The 12640-nt window shown below is 35.2% G+C and overlaps 1 pseudogene; it reads right to left on the reverse strand.

The window, feature by feature from the left end:
* Nucleotides 1–11477: 11477 nt before the first annotated feature.
* On the reverse strand, nt 11478–11774 carry LOC150020890 (gamma-secretase subunit PEN-2 pseudogene; annotated as a pseudogene).
* Between the last annotated feature and the right edge of the window lie 866 nt (nt 11775–12640).

A 12640-nucleotide genomic window follows, 5' to 3' on the forward strand; every position in this document is an offset into this window, starting at 1 on the left:
AATGGACAGGTGAATGAGAGCCTGGACTGAGGCAATGGAATGATTGTATTCAGGTGCAAGGCTCTGTTGCAAATCTAAGGGGCAGGAAATAGGGGTGCACAGACTGAATGTGAAAGAAAAACAAAGAAAAGAATTTGGGTAATGCCTAGGTCTCAGGCCAGGGGCCATGGAGCATCATAAAGATCCTTTTCTTCCCTTCCCTCCCCTCTCCTCCCTTCCCTCTCCTCCCCTGCCCTTCCTCTCTCTCTTTGCTTTCTATCTTTTCTTTTGTCTTTCTTTTTCTTTCTTTCTTTCTTTCTTTTCTTTCTTTCTTTCTTTCTTTCTTTCTTTCTTTCTTTCTTTCTTTCTTTCTTTCTTTCTTTCTTTCTTTCTTTCTTTCTTTCTTTCTTTCCTTCTTTCTCTTCCTTCCTTCCTTCCTTCCTTCCTTCCTTCCTTCCTTCCTTCCTTCCTTCCTTCCTTCCTTCCTTCCTTCCTTCCTTCCTTCCTTTCTTTCTTTCTTTCTTTCTTTCTTTCTTTCTTTCTTTCTTTCTTTCTATCTTTCCTTCCTTCTCTTTTTTTTTTATAGGTAATCAGAGAATGAAAGGTGATACATTTTGTTCTGGATAAATTCTTTTTGAGATGAGAATGGGATATCTGGGTAAAGATGTTGAGCAGGCTCTACAGAGAGAATTGAGGGAGCCATCTAGATTGAAAAGAAATATCTGGGGTTCACTGGCATTGAGAGGTAATTGAAATAAATATAGGGGAGAAACTTGCTGAGAGATATTGCATAAGGAGAAGAGGAAAGAATGCCATGAACACCAGTTTTAGAGAGAAATCAGAGGATCGAGGATGAGAAGCCAACAAACAAGACTGAGAAGTAATGATCAGCGAGGTAGCATATTCTATTGCTCTTCTCATAGAGTGTATTTGTGTGTGTGATTGTCATCCTTTCAGGACTAAGTCCTTTAAAGAGGGGAACCATTTCATGTTATACTTCAAAAACCGGAAATAGGGCAAATAGTAGATGATAAATAAATCTTGCCAAAGTGGATACATATGTTTTCATTACAATATGTATTTTGATATCTTTATACAAGTTATTTCCCTAGTATATGGTGAATGTTTATGTTTATAACTTAGTGAAGCTATCCATATTTGTGTAAAACATTATTAACAGTAATTATTACCCTTATATAATTGTGGCCTGAGAAACATTAGCCTACCATAGTTGAAATTTTAAAACATTGGCCCCATATAGTAGGGGCAGATAACTTGAGATAGCATGCACACAATTACAGTAATGCTCATAGATTTTTTCCTGGTTTTATAAATCACCAGGAAGCCCAGGCATCTCAGCAACAACAAATTGACTATAGATGTAAAATACAGAGAAGAGAATAGGAAAAAATACTTTCCTTCTGTCAAGTTATTTAACATGCTACACCACTCTTATAAATTCATTTGTAGTCAAAGTAATAGCATTTCTACATATGTATTTTGCATGAATGTGAATCTAGGTCTAACATTCAAGAAATTATTTTACATTGTTAATATTATTTTAGCTATAGACTACCTGGCTAACATGATATGCCTCCAGGAGTGATTTCAGAAGATTTGAAGAGTCCTCATCTGCCTTCTCACTCTTGGTTTCCTTATCCTGTATGATGGTTACTAGATTTAAAGATTGCAATCCAAACACCCATTATAGAGTGCAAAGAGACTTAATTTTTAAAAAATGAGCTATGAGCAAATCTGAAATTTTGAAAATAGAATAAGCTTACATTTGAGCATTGTTTTGGAGGAACTTTTTAGATCTCATAGCATAATTAACCCTTGTCAGTTATAGAAAAATATAGTCATTTGATCAATTGTTATAGCCTCTTGCATATTCTCTACATTTCTAAAAGAGCAGTCCTGGCCATTAATTTATAAGCTTTTTGAGGGTAGAAACTGCCTCTTAATCACCTTTATATCTTGCCCTTGTCACTAACAGCTAACAAGGACTTGTATAGAGAGAAGAAAGGGAAGAGGATAAATACGCCATTACCCAGAAGAAGACAAAGCAATCAGGGAACACCAAAAATAAATGACCTGTAAAAATATGTTATAACATGAAACAATATGGTGAAAATGTAAAACAGAGGTTTTCTTGCTTTGAGAGACATTCCCAGGTATTCTTTAGAAAGCACTTTGTCACAGTCAGGATGTTTCCTCCCCCAGGTGCAGAAGAGCAGACAATGGCAAGGGAAACCCTAGGGCAGTGGTTCTCAACCTGTGGGTTGCTACCCCTTTGGGGGTCTAACAACCCTTTCACAGGGGTTGCCTAAGACCATTGGAAAACACATTTAATTACATATTGTTTTTGCGATTAATCACTATGCCTTAATTATGTTCAATTTGTAACAATGAAAATACATCCTGCATATCAGATATTTACATTATGATTCATAACAGTAGCAAAACTACAGTTATGAAGTAGCAACAAAAATAATTTTATGGTTGGGGTCACCACAACATGAGGAACCGTATTAAAGGGTCGCGGCATAAGGAAGGTTGAGAACCACTGCCCTAGGGACACCTAAATCTGATACTAAGTTTATGCATGCTGCCTTTAGGCCAAAATAGCATCTTTTTGGACTTCTGGCATTAGAAGAAAATGATAGAACTGAAAGTGCATTTGACATGTTAATTATTCAAGGAAATTAATCCATAAATACCAACTGAAGGGAGGTATAAAAACAAATGGTTTTAGGGAGCATTGTGATGCTGTCTTTTCACAAATATAGTACATTTGATTTATGAAAACAAATATTTTGAAGTATTTTATTTAAAGTAAAAACTTTCTATAAAGTAGAAACAGAATGTTTGAACAAAGCCAGGGTTTGAGCTTATCAAAAAGTGATAACATATATCCCAATTCTACCAATATTTTAAAACTGCTATCATTTTCAACACAGCAAGCATGGATAACAGAAGAGTATACTTACCAAATGAGGAGTAAGTCATCTTAATAAATATTAAGACATATACACACACACACACACACACACACACACACACATATAAAGTAGAAGTAAAATACGTGAAGTAGTAGCATTTTATTTAAAGAAAAAATTCAAAGGACTAATATTGAAATGTGAATATCATTTTGTATGTCAAGGTGTAGGAGTTGCAAAGTAATGCATGTTACAATATTTTTGAAATTTCACGGATCATGTCCTGCAGTTGGATTCACCAGCAGGTGGCAATATACTTGTTTTTTACGTCCACAAATGAGTTGAAGGGGCAGATGGCGATATTGAATATAAATGTGCAATGGAGATACAAAAGACTTTTCTTATATTAATCCATCTTTTTATAAGAAAAATATTAGAATATAGTTATGTAAATTTTAAATTTGCATATTGGAACAAATAGCAAATAGAGCATTTTTCCCCTAGCATAAGGTAGTGCTTAAAACATTAACATTTAAATTGCATAAATTTTAATAATGTCTTAAAACAACGTGTTTTTGGGCATGTATTCAAGAACTGAATAACATTCTAAAACTTGTTTTGGTCAAAAGCTTTCTGGAAACTCTCTCTTGCCTGGTGTGCTTATGTATTCTTAAGGCTGTGAGATAAAGGATCACAGAACATGCTGAAATATAGCACTGAATATTGACACACCCTAATTTCTTACCTTCTTATTGAATATAGTACACATACATAAATGTGCATATATGAATGTTCACAAAGTTAATAAACCTATGTAACTGTACACAGATCCAACAATAGCACCTTTACAGCCTCCCATGCTTTCTTAAGGTCACTAGGCCCACCCCCACCCCCCAACCTCCCAATGAACCACTATCCTGATTTCTAACAATGTAGTTTAACTTGTTTTATTTTTATACTTTGTATAAATAGATCAACATTATGTATTGTTTTCCGTTCATCTTCTTTTGCTCAATATGATGTTTGTGAGTCCGTATTATAACTTCTAATTGTATGCTATTCATTCTTACTGTGAAAATAGTGTTTTTTGTGTGACTATATCACACTTTATCTAGTCAACTTCTGACAGGTTTTTTTGGAGTTGTTTCTGAAGCTGTTATAGAGATCTATTAATATCCCAGTACATATATGTCAGTGAACATGTTTATGGAACTGTTCAGTATATACCTGGGAGTGGAATTGCTGGATCATAGGTTATGTCTTTAGCTTTAGCATAATAGATACTGTTAAACCTCTTTCCAAAGTTGTGGTAACCAACCTTGAGTTTTAATCAGGGGCTAAAGTATGTTATCTACATGAGTTACATTTAGTAGATTCCTGATTCAACCTGAAATCATAGGCAAAACTCCAATTATTTCTGACCAAATTCTTTGAGGCCATTTTTTTTTTCTGACCCAAGTAAAGTCCTACAGAATAAAGAAAGTGTATAATTTACTTTATGTACCCTCACATGAGTGCTTCTTGCCTCCTTATTTTGGTGATGTATCTTGTCCAGACAAATGCAATGGTATAGCATGCCTAAGGAAATGATGATCATAGCTACCACTACACTTAGTGTACATTACATTTTCTCAGTATTTTTCACAGGAATCTCAGGTATTACTATTCTCACTGTCTATGTGAGGAAGTTGAGTCCAAGAAAGGTGAAGTTACTGCTCAAGGTGAAACAGCTAGTGAGAGGTGATGCTGGGATCCAAACTAAGTATTCGATTCCAAAGCCTAGACAGCTCTGCCAAGTGCTTCTCACAACTATGGCACCCAGTGATGCCTCATCATGCCTGGCTTCATACTAGCCTCCACTGCACATAGAGGGAGTTAAGTGTGAACCTCATTGTGGATTGGTTTTGCTGTGTTAATTCAGAATATTACTTTCTGATATTGTTTCTCATTGACTTTCATAATTAAAATGTATGCAATATGAAAATAATTTGAAATGTTTTATAATCTTTTCTTCATGTTAAAAAATATATAAGGATATGGTAGCCTAGAAACAGAGACAAAAAAAAATGCTGTTTTGTCTTTTGTATTTCTAGTAATGGTCATAGTTTTATATTTTCAAATATTAAAAAAAAAAGCTAATCCTGTGTCTTTGAGATCTCTTCTTCTTCTTTGAAGATATAAGCAAAAGGCACTTGCTATCGATGACAATGACACAGAAGACTGTTTTTTCTTCTTTAATGCATTGAGGTACATCTTGGTTTACAACTGAAGTCACTAGTCACAGACCCATTTCTGGATGGCCATTCTATTCCTCCCATAGTAAGTTCACCATTGTGCAGTACTATTTCACTTGTACATGCCATAGTCCAAGTTACCTGGGTGTTTTAAATGTTTCTCTGTGTGTCAGCTCAATTTCATTTCTTTTTTTATTAATAACTTAATTTTTTAAAAATTTTTATTGTTTAAAAAAATTTTTTATTGTTGTTCTATTATAGTTGTCCCATTTTAAATTTTTATTGTTGACAGTATTATTGATGTCCCCATTTTCCCTCTCCTTGTTCACCTCCGACTAGTCCCCATCCCCCATTCCTCTGGCTGTCATCACACTGCTGTCTGTGTCTATGGGTGATGCATATATTTTCTTTGGCCAATCCCTTCACCTTCTATCACCCAGTCCCCTCCTCTCTCCCCTCCGCTCTCCCCTCCTCTGGTGGCTTTACTTCATTTCACCATACAGCTACTGTCTGAATGTCCCTCCTTCGCACCTATCAAACTTGTAGATTTATGGGAGGAAATAACATTAGTAGACACCAAAGTCAATACTTTGGCTTCATTCCATGACCTCCAAATTGATGATCTTCTCTTGCTATTTAGAACTAATTATGATTGTAAATGATGTTGGTGATATGGTCAAAGAATTAGATGTGATTAATATATTATAAAAGATGCAAATCTCTCATTGATGTAAAGTAGATCACACAGTATATTCGTTCTATATGCTTTCACTCTGGTCTGAAATAACTTCCTTTACATTTTCATTTTTATCATAATTAAAAAATTATGCTGAATGGCCACATTTGCTTTAAGAATGAATAGGATTAAATCACTTTGCTGTCATTCTCTATGAAGAACAAATCTTTGCCCTTGATATTGTATCCATTGTGTATCACAGCATTTTGTCCTTGGCCTTGTGCTAGTCACTAGTGTTTGCAAGGTTGGATGAAAGAATGAGAGGAATACATATTTAATTTCAATAAAGTAGGAAATATAGTACATTCAGTAATTTAGAAGTAATACTTAAACTTAATTTAGGAGGCTGGAATACTTCACCTAAACAAATGGAATAAAATTTAAAATAGAAACAGGGAGACTCATGATTTTAAACATAAAGAATCAACTGTATATGTAGAAGATGTGGATTCTTGTCTAAAAAAAAAATTCCTATAAAAATTTGGAGGAATTAGTTCACCTGGAATTAAGTATTGGTTCACAACCTGTATCTGGTGTTTTACTACACAATTTTATATGCAAGCTCCAGAAAATAAATAAAAGCACTTCAAGTAGTAAATCTTCACATCTTGCTTAAAACTAAGAGTATACCACATAGAAGTAGTTAACTGAAGGTATTTCTTTAGGGAGTTAAACTAATGTATTCTAGAAATATTTCTTTCTGGGCATTTAATAAACATAAGAATAGAATGCAGAACTATGAGTGGTCATCAATTATTTCTTTTACTATGACTAATTCCATTTGTTCCAGTAATGGCTTAGCAGTCTTAGAATTTTTAGCATTTTCGGACACATCTGATTTGGTATATATTATTGAAGAAACATTCCTAATTACAACTATATTATTGAAGAAACATTTCTACATAGGTTGCTACAGATATATTCAGAGAAACTTTTTCTCAAAAAAAGTTATATTTTTGTTTAAGTATACAGGTTCATTGTCAAGTGCTGGTTGGGAGGTCTGGGTTATATACCAGAAAGAATAAAAGAAGTGATTTCAATTTGAATATATTGTTAATAAATATTACTCATCAGCTCCCTCATCCGGGGGTACCTTGACTCTGTCAAACTATGAATAGAAATGCACCTGATGAGTATGTCAGAGTGAATTTACTTCAAAAGATAGCTCCAAGGTAGGTAAATAAATTTATCCATGGCACATTAGAGAGACTCACTCAACTTCGGCTGGGACTACCCTTGGTCAGGAATGCTATAGAAGTGAATCTTATATTGGGTCCCAGATTACCCATTGTGAGCTCTTTAGTCTCAGAAAGGACAAGATTCAGTGTTTCTGGGCCATTTCTTAACATGATTAAATGTTAATTACTTAAGCTCCACACAATGATAGCAATAATGTGCTGATTTCCATGCACATGCATTGATCCAACAAAACATAAATTGAGTCTATTCGTAGATCCAGTGGCATATTGAAGCACTTCAGTGAAATTGTGTTTTGATGATTGCTAAATGTGAAAAAGAATGAATTCTTAGCATAAGAAACTTAACATTAAATAAATGTTCTAAGGCATGTCTTGCACTCTATCCAAGGGAATGATATTTCTATATGTATCTTCTGAACATTATGAGGTTGGCCCTTAGAGAATGACCTTTGGACAATTTCTAAAGTGGATTCACAAAACATCCAAAATTATTCAAAATTGATTTTCTATGGAAAATAAGATTGGAAATAAATTTTTATTGAATTATATTCTTCTTGAATATTTTTTTTAAATTGCATGCAGCAATTGTATCCTCCTTCTGGAATATATAGATAAGAAGGGTCACAATTCTCATCTCTTCGGGATCTAAAATGGGTTGCCAAAAAGGAATAGTGAGTGGAATTTAAAGACCATATAGCTCGAGAGGCTGCAGGTCAAAGATTAAGTCCATTTTTAGTTCAGGAGAAGAGGGCAAACAATAGATATTGAAGGAGTTTTTGTGAAAGTATACTGAGGCAAGGCCTTTTGAGCAGGGAAACCATGAGAAAAGAAGCAGTAAAGAAGGTGTAGGCACACAGAAGTATTGGTATTTTGAAAGCCTGAGAGCATAGCATTTTTTTTTCAATAAGAATTCTGCTTTTTCTTATTAAAAAGCCATCTATTTCTTTTTCTCCTCCTATATTAACTGCCCATTTAAAATTCTTTACATTTACTGGAAATACCACTTCATGTCCAATTTAAGTTTTATTTGTGTGTTATTGTTTTCTTATTTCAAATTTAAAAGTTTGAGTTCCTTTGTAAATAAATCTCAGATAAGAAAACAATGACTTTCTGGTTAGGTAAATATATACCATCCTTTAGATCATTTTTACTTTGAAAAAATTTGTCTACAAAACTTATGATATTGAAATTTTTGAAGTTAAGCCTTTAATAGAACCTTTTTTCATGTGTAGTCACACTCATTATAAAAACAAATAGTTTTTTTAACCTTTCCTTAGCTAATCATATATTTGAGCACCCTGAATGAAGCACCATTAGGCATGGAAGGAACATTAAGCATATAACTCATTTACTCTTTAAAATTTTTTTTTATTTTTAAGTATGTTTTATTGATTTTATTGTTACAATAGTTTCAATTTTTCCCCTTTTCCCCCCTCTGCCAAACACCCCCCTCCCCCAGCAATCCCCACCACCACAAGTCCATGCCCATGGGTCGTACATACAAGCTCTCCTGCTTCACTCTTTCATATATTCTTCTTCTTCTTTAAAAAAAAAATTAATTAATCAATTATTTTAGCAATAAAAAAATAACAATTCCTCTCTCTCAGACTTAAGACCCTTTATAATCTTATAAAGGGCAATGGGCAAAGGTCTTGAGCTCCTCTAGCTGCTTCAAGCTGGACATGGTCATCATCCTACCTACCCTTGGGTCCAGAAATCTCTATTAATAGTGAGGGTGTGGAGTGGAGGGTGGCCTTCCCACATGGGGAAGGATCGTGCAGACTCCAGGTCAGTTGGCTGTCCCCGGACAACGGTGTGCTTGATTTAACAGGCTGGCATCCTTGTTGTATTCTGGGGGCAACAGATTTGGCAACAGGGTTAAAAGACATCATTCAATCCATAACCACTAGATGACAAAAGGCAGGGATTAATTTTTCAATGTCTCATATTAGGGAAAAAAAAGGGCTTCTGTGGAGGAAGATGTGCCAGGCACATCTCACCTGTCCAAGACCCTTTTGCCCATTATACTTAGTTTGGGCTGAGGGAAATAGTTTAGGTTTCCCCCTCTCAGACCTCTGGGCTCTTTCTGTCCAAGCCATTAGGATAAAAAAGAGAAACCAGTTTTAAAGTGAAGCCCACAAACCACCCCCTTCTTCACCAACTCAGCCTCTGAGTTCAGCCAAACGTTGAGTCTCATGAGGCAGCGATGCAGACAGGATTAAGTGAGGCCTATATGTACAGACAATCACTCAGATAATGAGATCATAGGCTTATGCCCTTTGAAAACAGAAAACATATGTTAATTCATGTGACCCACAAACAAGCCTCTAAATCTGTAAGACTGTCTTATTGGAAAGACATCCAGTAGCAAGGCATTTGACATTCTTCTTGCCTGTAAATTAAACATCTTTGATGATACCACAGACATAGTTTAACTTTCAAATGAAAAAATATTTTAAATGAAAAGAAACTTTAAAGACAGTTAGCTTCACTATTTTATAGTCTACCACTGAGCATTGTGATTTTCCTTAAATCACGATTTTTCTCTCTAAGATTACCCTCCTTGTCATTAAAGGGACTTTAAGGTAACTGTATTTTTAATTTTTTAAGGAAACTCCATATTGTTTTCCATAGTGTCTGTACCAGTTTACATTTCCACCAAGAGTGAATGAGGGTTCCTTTACCTTCACAACCTCTCCAACACTTGTTATTACTTGTCTGGTTGATAATAGCCATTCTGTGTGTGAGGTGTGAGGTGGTATTTCACTGTACTTTTGACTAACATTTTCCTAATGAGTATTGAAGTTGAGCATCTTTTCATATATCTGTTGGCCACTTGTATGCCTTCTTTGGAGAAGTGTTTGTTCATGTCCTCTGCCCATTTTTTAACTGGAATTTTTATTTGTTTGGCATGGAGTTGTATGAGTTCTTTATATATTTTGTATATTAATCCCTGTTGGAGCTGTTTGAAAATGTCATCTTCCATTCAGTTGGCTGCCTTTTTGTTTTGTTGGTGGTTTCGTTTGCTTTGCGGGAGCTTTTACTTTGATGTGGTCCCATTCATTTACTTTTGCCTTAACTTCCCTTGCCTTTGGGGTCAAATTCATAAAAGCTTTGGTAAGACCAGGGTCCATAACTTTAGTACCTATGTTTTCTTCTATGTAACTTATTCTTTCAGATCTTATGTTTAGGTCTTTGAATCATTTTGAATTATTTTTTTCTCATGAGGACAAACTGAATTCTAGTTTCATTCTTTTTCAAGTGGCTTTCCAATTTTCCCAGCACCATTTATTGAAGAAGCTTTCTTTTATTCATTGTATGTTCTTGGCTCCTATGTCAAAAATCACTTACCCATATACATGTAGCTTTATTTCTGGGTTCTCAATTCTGTTCTATTGGTCTGCATGTCTGTTTTTCTGCTAATACCATGCTGTTTTGATTATGGTAGTTCTGTAGTATAATTTGAAGTTAGATAGTGTAATACCTTTAGCTTTGTTCTTTTTTTTTTTTTTTCCTCAGAAGTGATTCGGCTATTTCAAGTGTTTAAATAGTGCCAAGACCTGATATTTTGCTCATGAAGTATAAGCTCTGAGATTTTCAAAGGTAATTAACAATTGAGTCATACAGCATTTAAATACATAATTTTCAAGATTCTAGTAATGCATTTACCTTTTTGTTTTTATCAGGAAAATGTAAAGCTCTTTTATTATTTCTGTATAATAATATTTCATATTTATATAGCACTATGTGATACACACACACACACATATGCAATTAGTTCTCATAAATATGAGCTTTTTGAAGATTAAAATCCTGAGGTACAGAAGGGCGAAGTGTCTTGCCCAAGGTCAGTGTTTATGTGAAAGCTGACCACAAGCAACATGGATCCAAATCTTTCCTCTTAACTACTATACTCACACAATTCATAAAAAATTTCACATTCACAATTTCACTATATAAATTATTTTATACACATGGGTGTTTGATTTTCTAAAATTTATATATTTTAGAGGAATTACATGGTCTTCTTAGCTCAGGCTGTCCACATACAAAAAATATAAACTAGTTATCTTTAACAATAAAATTTACTTTCTCACAGTTCTGGAGACTAGGGAATCAGAGATTAAGATGCCAGCATGACTGGTTTCTTGTGAAGTCCTTTTTCCTGTCTTATAGTCACCTCTTCCTTGTTTCCTCAGATGGCAGAGAGAACACACTCTCTACTTCTCCTTCTCCTCCTCTCTTCCTCCTCCTCCTTCTTCTCTAGAGAGAGAATTTGGATCAACTTATTGGGGTATGTCAATAGAGAACATAAAAGACAAGAATAAGTCACAGGGGCTTGGGAATGGGCTCAGAGTCTAGGAGACCATACTGGCAGAATGAGAAAGTCTCAGGACTGTGTAGACATTGTCAGTGGTACCCAAGCATGGGTGAAGGAGAGGTAGTCCCCGATGGGGCGGGTAGATCCGGAAGATGGTGATCCAGGTGGTGAATACAATCACCCAGAAGAGGAAGTCTAGACACAGCTCTTGATTTGGCTCTACTCTGTGTATGCCTAGACAAGGAAGGCTTCTTGGAAGAACCAGAACATTGATCAGACAGAGAAAAGGCAGAGAAGCAAACCCACTCAAGTAGTACTTCCAGCACAGATTCAACTTCTCTTGTTGGAGACCCAATCCAAGTTCATAGATGCACTGGAGTCAGGTCATCCAAAGATCTTTGGGTTTTCTCTTCCTGTAAGAATACTAATCCCATTATGAGGGCCCCATCTGTATGACATCATTTAAACCTAATAATTTCCCAAAGACCTCCTTTCTGAACCCATTACATTGTGGATCAGGGCAACAGTACACAAATTCTGGTGAACACAATTTTAACCATAGCAATGGTAGATTATAAATTAAGGAGGTCATGGAGCATGTATTTTGACCTTTGTATCTCCATGGCTTATACAGAAGGGCATAGCATATTTTGTGCTCAATTAAGATATGCATTGCTTGTCAAAAACTAATCATAATAATCCCTATTATTTTTAATATTTTTCATGACTCTAAAGATAAAAAATATACTTTAATATAGCCATAAAATTTACTGACTCAACTGAAACACTTCTGAGAGCAAATGAGAGTACCACTAAGAACTCCATTAGGACAACAAGGGGAAACTGGGACTGTCCTTGGCCAATCAGGATGGATGGTTAGCTGATGTATATGCGAGTAGAAAACTGAGGTCAGTGGTTTTTCCAAATGGAAATACTTGAACAGGTTCTCTTTCTGTACAGACGGTGCTTTTCTAATTCTCTACATAGAATTGAAGAATCATAGAATGAAAGAAAGATTTGGAAACTATCATTATCTTAGAAACCACCAAAACTTAGTGGCTTCACAATATGCATTTATTTAAACCAGGATTCTGCTGGGCAGCTCTAGTTTGAGCTGGATGTGGCTGATTTCATTTGGGCTCACTCATATTTCTGCAGTAAGTTAGCAAATTGGACTGGGAACTAGGCAGTTCCATGTGACCTTACCAAAGCCAGAATATTTGATGGTGGGT

Source organism: Furipterus horrens, unplaced genomic scaffold, assembly GCF_987537825.1.
Source record: "Furipterus horrens unplaced genomic scaffold, mFurHor1.1.pri manual_scaffold_1, whole genome shotgun sequence".
Classification (NCBI taxonomy): domain Eukaryota; kingdom Metazoa; phylum Chordata; class Mammalia; order Chiroptera; family Furipteridae; genus Furipterus; species Furipterus horrens.